Source organism: Panthera onca, chromosome A1 (assembly GCF_046562875.1).
Source record: "Panthera onca isolate mPanOnc1 chromosome A1, mPanOnc1 haplotype 2, whole genome shotgun sequence".
Taxonomy (NCBI): domain Eukaryota; kingdom Metazoa; phylum Chordata; class Mammalia; order Carnivora; family Felidae; genus Panthera; species Panthera onca.
Genome location: NC_138339.1, coordinates 112,890,804 through 112,905,199, shown reverse-complemented (window position 1 = coordinate 112,905,199; position 14,396 = coordinate 112,890,804).

Here is a 14,396-nt window from a genome sequence, read left to right as displayed (position 1 = left end):
ATGGCTACAATGTAAGATTTTTAGTAAGAAGTTCCAAAAAATGGGGAGAGATCAGGAAGGTTTAGAGAAGCGGCTGGCAGGATAACTGAAGTAGTCACGAAAAACACAATGTCTTTTGTCTCTTGTCAAGCTGTAACACTTTTTCTGTTCTCTTCTGTCCTTCCTCTGCATCATAGGTGCTAGAAGGCTGGGAGCAACATTTTCTTGAATCCCTTGCTAGTACATTTTGGGAAAGATTCTGTCAATAAGAGGCACTTACACACAGTTTGAAGCCAAAAGAGACACAAAACCATATTATTGTCCTTTGCCAGCAGTAATCCAATGGGTGAGCTACAGCATAGTTGAGGGGTTTTAGTGACTTTTGGTGTTTTCTTTAGAATTACCTGCTTTTGTGCTTGAGGCCATCATGAACATCGATGGCAGTTTTCTGTGGTTGTTTGAGCTTTCTTATTCTGTGAATGTTAGTGGCAAAACTAAAAACTAGTGGTACTTTTCCCTGATCTTGGTTTCCTGCCATCCTTTCAAGCACCTGTATCCTCATGTTAAACCCTTTCCTAACTAAACTTCCTATACATGTCACCCTAGCTGAGCACATAGCAGTAAGGAGGATTGGGTGTGGGTGGCAGAGTGGGAGGTAATCAGAAGCCAGGGTTGTCTAGAGATCAGCATGAGCACAAGTACATCATCTTACCATCATTAACATTATCATCACCATTGCCAATATTTGTAGGATGTGCCAGGTACTGTTCTAAGCACATATTAACTTCCTTAATCCTTAAAATAGCTAACCTAAGTGGTATTATTGTAAAAATGAGGAAGTTAGTGTCAAGAGGGGTTAATTAAGCTTGCCTAGGATCACAGAACTACCAGGTAGTGAAACCAGAATTCATCGTGTTTGGACAATGAAAGATACATATTTAAAAAATAAATAAATATATGGCCAAAGAAATTTAGCCAAAACATTGATGGATGGTCTTTATGAGTGTAAATTACTAATTTTGTTTAAAATTTTTATTTAAAAATGTTTTTAAACTCACAGAGGTTGCAAAAAAGCAACAGAGAGGTCCTGTGTACCTCCCCCACCCAACCCCCGCCGTCCCTGAATTGTGACATCTTATGTAACTATAATACAATATCAAAAAGCAGGAAATTGACATGAGTATCATAGTGTTAGCTAGGCTACAGATCATATTCTGATTTCACCAGTTTTTACATGCACTTGTTTGTGTGTTTGTGTGGTGTCTGTTATATTTGATGTGATCAAATAAATTAGAGTTTTTGAACTCAAGAATTTAACTTCATAATAAAAATATGCCCTAACATCTTTTCAAGAAGAAAAAGCTTTGCTCAATATAAACTCAGTGTTTATATTCCCTCAGTGTGAGGGAATAATATAACATGATCCTTGAAAATGGCCATAGGCTGGTTTAATAGAAATGCAGTGGTAAGAGCTCTCTTATGGTATACATTGCTTAGACCTCATCTGGGCAGTTGCTGTGCTCACCCAGCTTAGGAGACACAAGACAAACTAGAGGAAGAGGAAAATGGATGTTGCAGAGTGATGAACAAGGATCTGAAGTCCCTGCCTTACAAAGGAGGGGTGAGAGAATAGGCACTATTTATCCATGAGAAGAAATGATCCAGGCAAATGTTGTGTCAAGTTGCTCATCAACCCCCATATCTCACTTTTACACATGACACTCAGTTAAGCCAAGTACCCACTGAGGCAGGAGCATCTATACCTTTCTCACTTTGGAAGCCGTCTTCCCAGAAAGACTTCCTTGATTTTTTACTAATCCTTTCTTGAATATATAAAGCGTTATGCAAATGACCCACATAATGAAGCCTAGTGGTTATCAAAGTGTGATCCAAGATCAGCAGCCTCAGAAATCCCTGGAAATTTGTTAGAAATACTAATTCCTGAACCCCACCTCAGACGTTCTGAATCAGGAACTCTGAGGGCGGAACCCAGAAATCTTTACTGTAACATACCATCACGTAAGCTAATGCACACTAAAGTTCCAGATCTGTGGTGTAACCCTTAACTGCCTAGGGTATTATTGTACCAAATATGAATATCTTCTCTCCCCACCGACTGCTTTGTGAGAGAAGGTTCTATATCCCCAACTGTGTCCAGAACAAAACTAAGCATACTAAGATTGATCTAGAAGTGTTAGTCTATTTTGTTGAGAGAATTGTATCTGTTCTGACATATATCTGGAATTGGCATCCATCCAAGCATGAGAACTTTCTCTGATTTCCTAGGATTTGATATAGTTCACTGTCCAAGCTAAGGTTATTAAAACTGTGATATACATCAACAACTGTCAGTGTTGTTAATACATTTTTTTACACCAAACTGAGAGCACAGACATTGACTTCCCTTAAGGCTCTCCTGTCATATAGACTTGGCACATGTCCTCTGTTGACCAGCTGAGCTAAGGCCATGGCCAGAGGATAACTAACATGCCTTTACTATGCAGTTCAGTTAGCTGGCTTCCATATCAAAGTTTGGGTCATGGGGTGTGTGGGTGGCTCAGTTGGTTAAGCGTTTGACTCTTGATTTCAGCTCAGGTCATGATCTCACAGATGTGCTGACAGCGTAGAGCCTGCTTGAGATTCTCTCTCTCCCTTGCTCTCCCTCTCTTTCTCTGCCCTTCCCTCACTCATACTCACTCTCTCTTAAAATAAATTTTAAAAAAAACCTTAAAAATCGAATTATTAAAAAAAAAAAAAAAAGCTCAGGCCAGAGAGTGTAGATTCGCCTCTTCCATTCCAGTAAGAATATTGGAGCTAAATTCTTCCATTGGAAGTCATTAGTCTTATTTCCAAAGAAGTGTCACATAATCAAGAAGTATACGTTAAATAAATATTTCTAAGTGGTAAAAGGCATGCACCGTGCTCTTTGAGAGTTGTTTTTAGGGACATCAGAGTGCTTCTGAGTTTAGTTCAAGAGAAAATCCTTCTGCCTCCCATCTCTCCACTGAATCCACAGGCTATGAGCAGTGAGGATCAGGTGCCCAGGATAGGTGATTCTTCTGGGTATGACTCCCAGTTTCCTGAGGGAGTTCCTGGACTTCTTCACTGACTGACAGTGCAAGAAGACTGGTTCTCAGCATTTAGTGTATTTCAGAGTCATTTGGTTGAGAATTGCAACCAAATGTGTTCTCAGTGTATTTGAGAACATATTGAAAATGTACCTGGAGTCAATCTACAGAAATTCTGATTTAGTGTGTCTGAAGTGAAGCTGGAAATTTTGTTTTTAGCAAGTACCTATAGAGACTGATTCAGAAGGTCTGTGGAACACACCCAAACAAATTACAAGAAGAACAGTCTCACTTAGAGTAGTTGACATAGGCTGAGACCCCAGTGAAGGGGCAGAAAGCAAGATGTCTGTTCTCCTCCCCTTCCCAGCCAGTCTTTAGAAGTGTATCATTGGTAGTGCATGTGCTGCTCATAATATATATACATATATATAACACAGGGATTATTGCACATATTATGGCAAGCTCCTGTTCTAGGCTCTGGGGATAGTGAGGGAACAAGAGAGACAGATCCACCATTAGGGGAAGACAGATATTAACCATACCAGTATCAAGGAGACAAGGAGTGCAACAAAAGTACAGCGATCTGAAGAAACATAGAGTAGAACTATGGCCAGAGTTGAGGAGCCAGAGGTTAGGAAGGGCTGACACTTTAGGGCACTTAAATAAAGATTTCACCCTGAGTGAGAGACATTTGGAGCATATGCAGAATATCATATTGCTATTGCTCATCCTTTGGAAACAGAGGCTGAAGCAGTATAAATTCCTTGCAATCAATTGGCTAAATAAAATATCTTACATGTTATAAAACATAAAACCATTTTTAAACATGTATATAGAAACATATTTATTTAAATGTTATAGCTGTACATAGAGAAATAGCTGGAAATGCATGCTGAAACAATTTTGATATCTGGATTTTGCGATTACTGGTGATTTCCATTTTATCTTTGCATTGATCTACATTTTCCAAATTATTGATAATAAACTTATTATCTTTTGCACTAAAAATATTATTAGAAACATACTAAGGCAGACTCTGCAGTAATAATGAAAAGCATTCATATAATACAATTATGGAAAATGTATTGAGCCAAAATACATTTATTAAGCATCTCCTATGTAGATAGTAAAACTCCTAGAACCATAGTCTATAGATATTCCGCTTGTTAGTTGTGTAATATTGGACAAATTATTATGTGTGCCTCAGTTTATTTATCTGTAAAGTAGTTCAATTGCATCCATTTGGTTTTTGTGATAATTAAATGAATAATGCATGTTAAATGCTTAGAACAGAACTTGGCACTCAATAAGCCCTGAATAAATGTTAGCAATTACTGTTTTTACTGTTATTATATAAAGAATTGCTGTTTTTCCCTAATTGTGAGTCACCAGGCTTTTCTAGAATATGATGAGGTCAGGATCTCATTATTTCCTAAGATAGCCTCTTAGATTATTGAACAGTTCTACTTATTGAAAAGCTCTGTTTTACGCTGAGCCAAGATATGCTTCCCTGGAATTTCCATCCATCGAGAACTCTTCTTTCTATTACAGTACTATAGAAAATTATCACTTCTACACAAATTCCTTCGTGTATGCAGATTGCTGTCTTTCCTTCTCTCAGGCTTCTGTTCAATGAACAGTTCCTCAGATGACATAACATGAGCAGTTCCACTTGCCTTGTACTTTATAAAACTCTATCACGTGTCTTACGTGAGCCTCTCCTCAGTACATAGGGTAATATTACTGCCATCATCATTTTAAGGGACAGTAAATTCAGGCTTGGAGAAATAAATGGCTCATGCAAGATCACAGCTAGTAGGTGCTAGGACTGAGAATTAAACACAGGATGCTTCTCAAACCCAGATGTCCGAGCTTCTTTCCTCTACCACGCCCATTTTAAAATACCATATTTAAATGTAATACTCCAACTGTACACTGAGGGACTCGGCCATGTCTTCAACTGCACCCTTTTATTATTGCAACTTGAGTTCGAACCTCTGCAACTTCCAAATACAGGGAACTATCCTAGAAGGAATTGGTTACACACATGATGGAGTAGATGAAAAGTCAAACGGGGTGCAGAGGCAACCAAGAGGATAGCAAAAGCAGGAAGCCATTACCACCCCTCAGACACTGAAGCACAGTCCAAGAGCCAGGTCCACACAGTGGAAGAATTAAGATCTAGCATGGACCGTCTGTGGGAATGAGAGCCACATGACACAGGAATGGTGAGGGGGGTGGGGGGGAAGAAATGCTCTTGCTCCTTATCTTTTCCTGCTTCCAGTTATCAGTCCGAGCCTGGCATCGGCTGGACATAACCAGAAGCCAGGATCCAGGGGAACTTTGGAAATGCTGTTCATGAACAGAGCTGAGGTGGGGAAGAGCAAGGACTGGTTCTGAGAGAAGCCTGACTATGGGAGGCACACGTCTTGCTTCTAATTCACAGTGAGCTTATTGCCAAGGTAGACCCAGGCCCTTTTTTACATGAACTTAAAAGACTGTCTTGTTTCATGTGGTTTTAATTTGGCAAATGGCTTTTCAAATGTAATTACTTAATAATGGCTTTGCTTCTGTCTTGCTTAATTTTGTCTTTCGACTTGTGGTCAGCCTTTTAGATGGTTATAAACCTCTCTTGTCCTATCTAGCCTTGGGTAATAAATCAGTTAGTATGTTTCATATACCTATATTCAAATTATTATTAAATATTTTGAATGAGTCAGGGCTGAGTCTTGAGATCAGCAGGCACAGAGGGACAAGGTGGGGGCGCATGAGGTACAAAATTTCAAGTTGTACCAAAAAACTCAGTGATCAGGATGAACAAGATTTTTATGTACTGTTTTTAAAAATCAAAATTAATGCAAAACTCCAAAGTAAACAAAATACCAAAATTATAATTATACATAAGGACACAATCCATAGATGATTAATATTTATCAATTTATCAATTTGTCAGCCAACTACAAATTCTTTTTATGCTCTAACTTAACCCACCCATTTCATCTATTACTGAAGAATAAGATAAAGTACTTTGTCAAATATCTCTCAAATTGTTTGATACATTATGTTCTAAAATCTAGTATACTGATTTCCTCACGGTATGGAAGAAGAAGTCAAGTTCAGATCCGAAGCTTATATAAATTGGGGATTATCATTCTCTGAAGCCAATTATAACAAATGTATCCCTAACTTGACATCACTTTGTGACAAATGTCCAAACTGTGGCCTCCTGAGAACAGGGAAAGTGTGGGGAGTGCAAGTGGACAGAGACAAGGGTCTTAACTGCTTGTGGCTGATATATTTTGCAAACCTGACAAATGCATGTTGTCGTGAATGTATTGTGCTGCTTCTAAGGACATGGGAGGGGTCCTTCCAAGTGAGGCTTTATTAATTTCATTTAGAGAAAATTTTTAGTAAAATTTTCTTCATGTAAAATAAGTCACAGCAGCATCTTACGTCATGCGTTGTTACACAGATCTGATTCCTTTCTAGACCAAATCCATGCCTTCTGACCAAAATCTCTTCTTTTTAAAAAAAAAAAATTTGTATGCATTTTTAAACGTTTATTTGAGAGAGGAAAGAGAGAGAGCGTGCGTGCGCCCCTGAGTGGGAGAGGGGCAGAAAGAGGGAGAGAGAGAGAATCCCAAGCAGGCTCCGCACAGTCAGCACAGAGCTGAACACAAGACTCAGTGTCATGAACCATGAGATCATGACCTGAACCAAAATCAAGACGTGGACGCCTGAACAACTGAGCCACCCATGTGCCCCGACTAAAATCTCTTCTATATAAATGAGAGGATTGGAAGACATGGTTTTGAAAGTGCTAATTTAAAAAAAAAAAAAAAGTCTATTTTGTAAAATAAAAGCTGTTTCAAAAATAATCTAGAACAAAAGTGACCGTCAATTTCCCCAACATAGGTTTTATAAAAAGAAGTCTAAATATAAAGTATATTTTTAAGTAAAATGTATTATTTACAAAAATGCTGTCCCAATTAGAAAGAACAGCTAATTCACAGATTTTTTTTTTTCTAACAAAGACAGATACCCTGGTGTACTTTAACCATGAAACCAACCAGAAAAGAGAAAGGTAAATGAGCATTAAATCTTCACAAAGTCCCACTGGGGCTTTCTAAAGAGGATCATGTCTAAAAACAAGCCCAACTATGGATAAGATTGGGAATTTTAAAGAAATGATTTTAAAATGCTAATATGAATGCTATAAACTTGAATCTCTATCTTATGTTTAATAGTTTAAAATTAATTCCCTTCTGAAATTGTGACATTGCTTTTTTTTTAACTGTTTTTTAATGTTTGTTTATTTTTGAGAGAGACAAAATGTGAGTGGGGGAGGGGCAGAGAGAGGGATACAGAATCTGAAGCAGGCTCAGCTGTCAGCACAGAGCCCGAATCGGGGCTTGAATTCAAGAATGGTGAGATCATGACCTGAGCCAAGGTTGGATGCCTAACCAGCCAAGCCACCCAGGTGCCCCAGCATTGCTTTCTAAGTCAGTGGAAAATCGAGAATGGCCAATTCTTCACAATGAACCTCAAAAGCAATGTGTTAGGATACATGATAGTGTGATAAGACAATCTGAACTAAATGATTGATGTATAAGAAAGATATTTTTGGTCTTTAATATTGGAAATGATAAATACCCATTTTAGAATAAAAGGCAAAGCCTGACTCAGCTAATCTAAATACATTTCTTTATCACTTGTGAAAAACACCCACAAATAAGAGACAGATTTTCTTTGCTCACATCATAATAACTTCCCAGATCTCTTTAAATTTGTAAAACTGCCAGTTGACTCTAATAAAAAACAATCAGCATAATTTCCTCTGGCTTGATATTTAAACACTGAATTTGATTATTTAATTGATACTGAGTTTTGAATCTCAATGTTTAAAAGCCAACTTGAAAAATTAAGTCTTGGTAGTTTAGAAGCATAGATTGCACCTAAAATTCACAGTAAAATGTAAAACAATGTAAACCTATGTCATTTTACTAGTAGTGCGGTATTATTTTGACAGCGACCTGGTTTTTGTCAGCATATAAATGATATTTATTTTAGTTGTTATTTATTCTAATAAATGCCATCTATTTTTAGATTCATTGTATAGTTCTTGATTTGCTACTATTAGGTCCATTATACAGTCTTCTTAATTGTTTTCCAGAACATGTCTAAATCTTATCGGATTAAGTGTAAATAAAATTTGATTTCATTCCTTCTTCATACAATGGCACCTTTCAACCAGTAAATATCAGTTGCTGTTGGGGAGCTAAACCACCACTGTAGCAAAAGATGGGAACAATATAAAGTATACTGAGTTTTAGTATCTGTAAAAACCATCCATTGGTTTCAGCTGACCCATATGAAGGGTAAATAGGCATTGTACAAATGTATTTGTAACAACTTGATTCCAGGTGGTCTCGTTTATGCAAAGGAGGTCAAGAAAGCCCCTAACAACCCACTCAGCTCAGCAGTCATATTGTGATAATGAACTAGTTATCGTCTGTAAGATAGTCAACTACTTGTGGATAGAACAAAATTTATATTAGCATATTCATCATTATACTTTGAAATAAGTTTTGGCACTCATTACTCATGAATAAAAGAATGTCAGTGCAATGAAATCCTCTGAGGCAATTTTCATAACATGAGCATTTATTTCTTCAACCAAAACCTTCCACTACTAAGGCACTTTTTGGAAATTGAACTTAATGCTTCAAAGTACCTATGTGAAAAAAGGATGAAATTTAATTTTTGAAGGTTGTTTTTTTTTTATTATTTCATAGATTTCCACTTAAGAAGATGCAGCAGGTGCAATTCAGAATATAAAAAATAACTACCTCCTTTGTTTATGATGATGTAAATGTCTAGATTCTTATTCTGACCAATTCATATTTCCTCCTTTGTGTGAAAAAGGATCAGGCCTCAAACCTGATCTGAGCATAAAGTAATTTCTCATCTCCTGTGATGGAGATGTTTATTGGGAATTTGTGTTTTTAGGGATAAAATAGGGTCCTCTATGTTGTACCTACTGTGTATTTATAGGGCACTTTGAACTTCAGAGTATTTCAGTGAGTTTTAGTTGTCATTTCTCATTGTTTTCCTTGCAGTTGTATGATTACCATCATTTGATAAAGAAAATCATGAACATTAAGGTTCTGGTTTACATTGTGCCAAAAATAGCTATCATTCCATCAATGCAGCTGATCCAGTCATGGCAGAGAAAATAGCAGCTTAGTCATGACATTTGGGACTATCAGGACAATAAAAAAAGTAAATAAAAATTAAAAAAAATATGTACAGTACTTTTATGGGGATATCTTAAATAAATTTACTATGTTCATCTAAGATAGAAATTTATCATAAAACTTCAGACCTGGCAACTGCCCAGCATGAGAATAAATACTCATGGAGATGACACCAGATGGGAGGGCTACTCCCCACTGCCATCCCCCAAAGATATAAGTCATTTCCATCATGTACATACCAAAACACTTCTCTTAGTTTATTTCAATTTTCTTTTTCACATTAAGAATTAGATTTCCCCAGTGTGAATATTTTGAAGAAAAATGATAGCTGAAATGTACTGAGTCTTGACTGTATGTCAGCCGCTATTGTGGGTTATTTTTGCCCAATCTTCAGAAAGTTCATGGGCCTATGACTCACATTTTATGCCTAATTTACAGGGAATGTGACAAAGACCCAGAGAGAGAAGACAAGCAACTTGACTAAATTCACACTAATTTTGATAGAGCTATGACTGGTACTCAGTGATCTGACTTTAGCTTTACCATTTCATCAGATGGGGGAGAAAATAAACCCGGCATGATGTTCATCACTCAGGTTTTTTCTCAGTCTTGACCTGTGGACCCATGACTTGGTCCCAGGTAGAGAAGGAATGATGAGTAAAACCTGGAGTATTTGTTTTCACTGAAAACTCACAAGGCAGCAGTACTGTGGTATTCGCAAAATGGGAGTGGGCCTGCCTGCACACAGCATACCATGTGCTTCATGAAGACAGCTTCCACCGCTGAAGTTTCATACTCTGATTTGGCATCTGGAGGTTTTCAGGCCAGGAGTGGGGTATTGCTTTATGATGGTATCAAGGAAGACGTGTTAGGTGGGCCTGGTGAAAGCCTTTGCATTTTTCGAGAGGCTAGAAGAGCAGAAGAAAAAATAAAGGCCGGTTTTCAGTGCCTAAAGCAACTACAAGAACACAGGAGAATGCCAGTGAGAGATTCCCTGCAGACTCCTTAATTAGGTGGGGAGGAAATAATTTCCCTGGAAGTTAAAGATTCTGCAATAAGAAGTAAGAGCGAGAGCCCAGAACACCAACATCACTATTCATGTCACTCCATTTTTACCTGCCTCCCCTCCAAGGCTGGGACAGTCCAAGAAAACACAAAGTATGAAGTTAGTCCCCTGACCGTGTCCTTTGTACATGAGCTACTTGACAAAGAGTTTTTAAAACTTTTCTCACTCCACTGTTGATGTTTTGGATTTTCATGATTTTTCTATGTATGTGGCTCACTGTGCACGATCAGTAGGATGTCATACTGTGATTACCAAGACCTGAGTTTAATCTCTTTAATACAGCATATAATTGTCTCTGACCAGAAAAGTAAATCGACATTGTAATTATATTCAAGGTTAATACATAGGTTTAGGGAGTAATACAGAGAGAACATCTCAACATCATAGCAGCTATGTAGGTGCCAGGATGGGGGCTAAACATGCTGCTACACTAACCTAATCATTGTTTTTTGTTGTGTTTCATGCTTCTGGTATTTTTAGGGGCCTGTACATGGGAAATCTTTATTATTGCTTTTTTATGGCTGGGACTATTCCTGTTGATTTTTAACAGAAAAAAGTACAGGTATGGTTCGAAGGATTTTTCATTCAAGGTCAGAAAGCAGGCAGATTGTCATGAGGTATATTGAGAATGATTACAGAATGTACACACACATACCTATATGGGCTGTGTCCCTTGGAAGAGGGATAGGGACCTTTCTTTGCTCAGTTTCAGCAGTATCAAAGTGACATGCTGGTCATGGTAGGCAGCTGAAATACAGTAATCCAAAAGAAAGAGTCTTCTCAATTGCCAGGAATATTGCCAAGGTTAGGAGGCTTCTAAGAGGTGTGGCAGTCGGGATCCGGGATTCGTCCTGGAAACACACACAGCCCACCCACATGTTTCCCTTGAATGAGGATTAGGTAATGGACACCTAGCCTTTCTTTCCCCTGATAGAGGTATGAACTTTGGGTCCCTCATGGCTCCATATGGTTACTCTCAGTGTATCCTCCCTGAATCCCTCAATAAAAGAAGCTCTGCCTACTGTGGCTTTGCTTCTGACATCCATAATAATGATTAGTAATAATACTTCATTTCAGTAGAGGACTTGGCATTCTCCAAAAGCATTTCAAACCTTTTATCTCCTGTGATGTAGAGTTAGGGTGACATTTAGCCTTGATTTGCAGAGGACACAGACTCAAGGAAAGACTTGGTCTATGTCCGACAGCTAGTGAGTGGCAAAGCCAGCGCTGATGACATCAGGTGACTTCTATTGCCACAGTCCCATGCTGCCTCTAGAGCCATGGCCGAGTTTCTGAAAAAATGAACCCCTAAACTGCTGGAAAGATTCATCTTCAACTTTTACTTACCACAAGGGATTCTGGGGCAGTAAGTCCTCTTTAAAATGTTGGATGAAGTGAACAAAGAGATGAACTTTTTTTTTACTTGTAATCTTTGTCATAAGTTTCTGTTTATCACTGACTCTGCAATGATGAGCAAATTGTTAGCTTCTCTGACAATAGATTTCTCTATCTTTAAAAAAACAGAGGAGGGGGGGCGCCTGGGTGGCTCGGTCGGTTAAGCGTCCGACTTTGGCTCAGGTCATGATCTCACGGTCTGTGAGTTCGAGCCCTGCGTCGGGCTCTGTGCTGACAGCTCAGAGCCTGGAGCCTGTTTCAGATTCTGTGTCTCCCTCTCTCTCTGCCCCTCCCCTGTTCATGCTCTGTCTCTCTCTCTCTCAAAAATAAATAAACGTTAAAAAATTTTTTTACAAAACGGAGGTAATATTTGCCACTTACTGATGTCACTAGAACTAAGGAATTAATACCTCCAAAGTACTGTGAAAGAGATTATTTCAAAGACAAGCTCTAGAAATAGAAATATGAGATTTAGACTGAATACATTTAAGTGTTATTTTTGAGCTAAAATGATAATTTCACCACTGATTTTTACCACCCTGAACTCTTCATTGTTTTGTATTGTTATTATGATGATTTCTTTTTCACTTTATGTGCCTAGGCAGTAGATGGACTTTCCAGTTTTAAAGATTCTGCCATTTTCCAGCTCACTGCTGCAGCTTGAAATCCCATTATCTTGTACCTCCACCTGAGACTTCATTTTACTTGGTTTGTATTAGCTAAGGATATAAACATTGCCTATTTTGCTCTACATAGGTAACCATGTGTTCTTTAGATACTGACTCAGAAAAAAAAAAAAAAAAAAGCCTCGGATGATGGAGCAGGCTTTGCTTTAACACTAAAAGTGCCACTTTGCTCCATAATCTAACAATGACACAACAGTACCACTGGCCCTGGTGATTGTTGCATTACAGTGATAGTCTTCATTAGTCAGGCTGACATGCCTCCCACTCAGGGGAACTATAGGATGTGTAATCTCTCCAGAGAGAGCCTGAGGTGTAGCAACCAGACAGCTGAAGTCTTCTTAATTAATGACTCTACTTCAATAGGCCAGAGTTACTCGGGATAAAACTATTAAGATAGAGAGACATCTATGGCTTGCACATTTGACGTGTTATGCTTATTCTTCAGAAGCCATTTTTAGATAAGGGCAGACTTACACCCTGGATCGGATCGTCCAAGAACCCGAACCAACAAAATATTTTCCATAAAGGTGCTATTTATTATCTGTCCGTGTTGACCTTGAAATGGTACAGAAGCATTTTTCTGAAAGAACCTGAAATTTGGAAATCAGTATTTTCATGAATGATAGTATACATTATTAACTATTTCACAGGAAGTAATTTTTTTCTTTTTTTTTTAAATTTTTTTTAACGTTTATTTTTGAGACAGAGAGACAGAGCATGAACAGGGGAGGGGCAGAAAGAGAGGGAGACAGAATACGAAACAGGCTCCAGGCTCTGAGCTGTCAGCACAGAGCCCGACGCAGGGCTCGAACTCCCGGACCGTGAGATCATGACCCGAGCCGAAGTCGGACACTCAACCGACCAAGCCACCCAGGTGCCCCAATAATTTTTTTCTAAATTAGGTTAGCATCATTTAGTTTTTCTATCTTTCTCTTGTTTTTAGAAAGACATTGAATTAATATACTGCTAAAAGTCCTCTAAGACATAAAAACTTATCTTTTAAAGGCCTGCCTTTCTAAGTGCTTCCCTTAGTCTTAATGAATAGTGTCAACCACAAAAAAAAAAAAAAAAACATAACAGTTTATTTCTCAAAAGGTCTATTTATTTGTTTATTTTCTTAAAGACAGGGAATGCTAACTCAAAATGCTCAAAAATACTCATTTTGCTCATGGCCCCTTCCTTGTATTTGGACACTTGGGTTAGAGATGTGCTTTTTGTGTTGTTGTGCTTTATTTTATAAGGTAAGCTATGTTCTTTCATTAGCAAGACAGGACACTGCCCTCTCATTCGTCCCACACCCACTTAAAGCAAGCCCACTACATTTAGAGGAGAACTGACAATATCTTCACCAGAGCCAGTAGGTTGGAATATAACCAAAGACTGAGAATTTGTCCACTTTATTGAGCTAAAATTCCTTGATGTTGACAAGAAATTTTCCCCTATGGATACTTGGTATGTTTTACTATCAGACTGGTCCTGTGACAACAGTGTTAGATAAATAATATAAAATGTCTATTACCTTTTCTGAGAACTTCTTAGTGCCTCATTGAAAAAAAGTCACTAAAATACACAGAGAAATTAAGGCTATGTCTATGTAATTGAAATAAATTATATTATTTAAAAATAAGTTACTTTGGTCATTTTGATGCTAAACTGATAGAGTAGAAGAACGAGAGCCAGAGTCTACACCTTCTTTATAAGAATTTGGAGTATTGTGATGTGGCTGTGTTTTTCAAATCACAAAGTTTAAGTTGTCTGTAAAAACATTGTTATAGCCCAAATATTTTTTAAAAATGTTTCTCTTGACTATTAATTCTTAGAAATCTTTAAATGCATTTTTTGTTATTATGTTTTGTTATGATGACCCCCAATCTTAATTCCTGCTTTTATTCTTCTCCCCATTAAAATAAAAAGATAGCTTCAGGAAACTGTGGTATGTCACTTT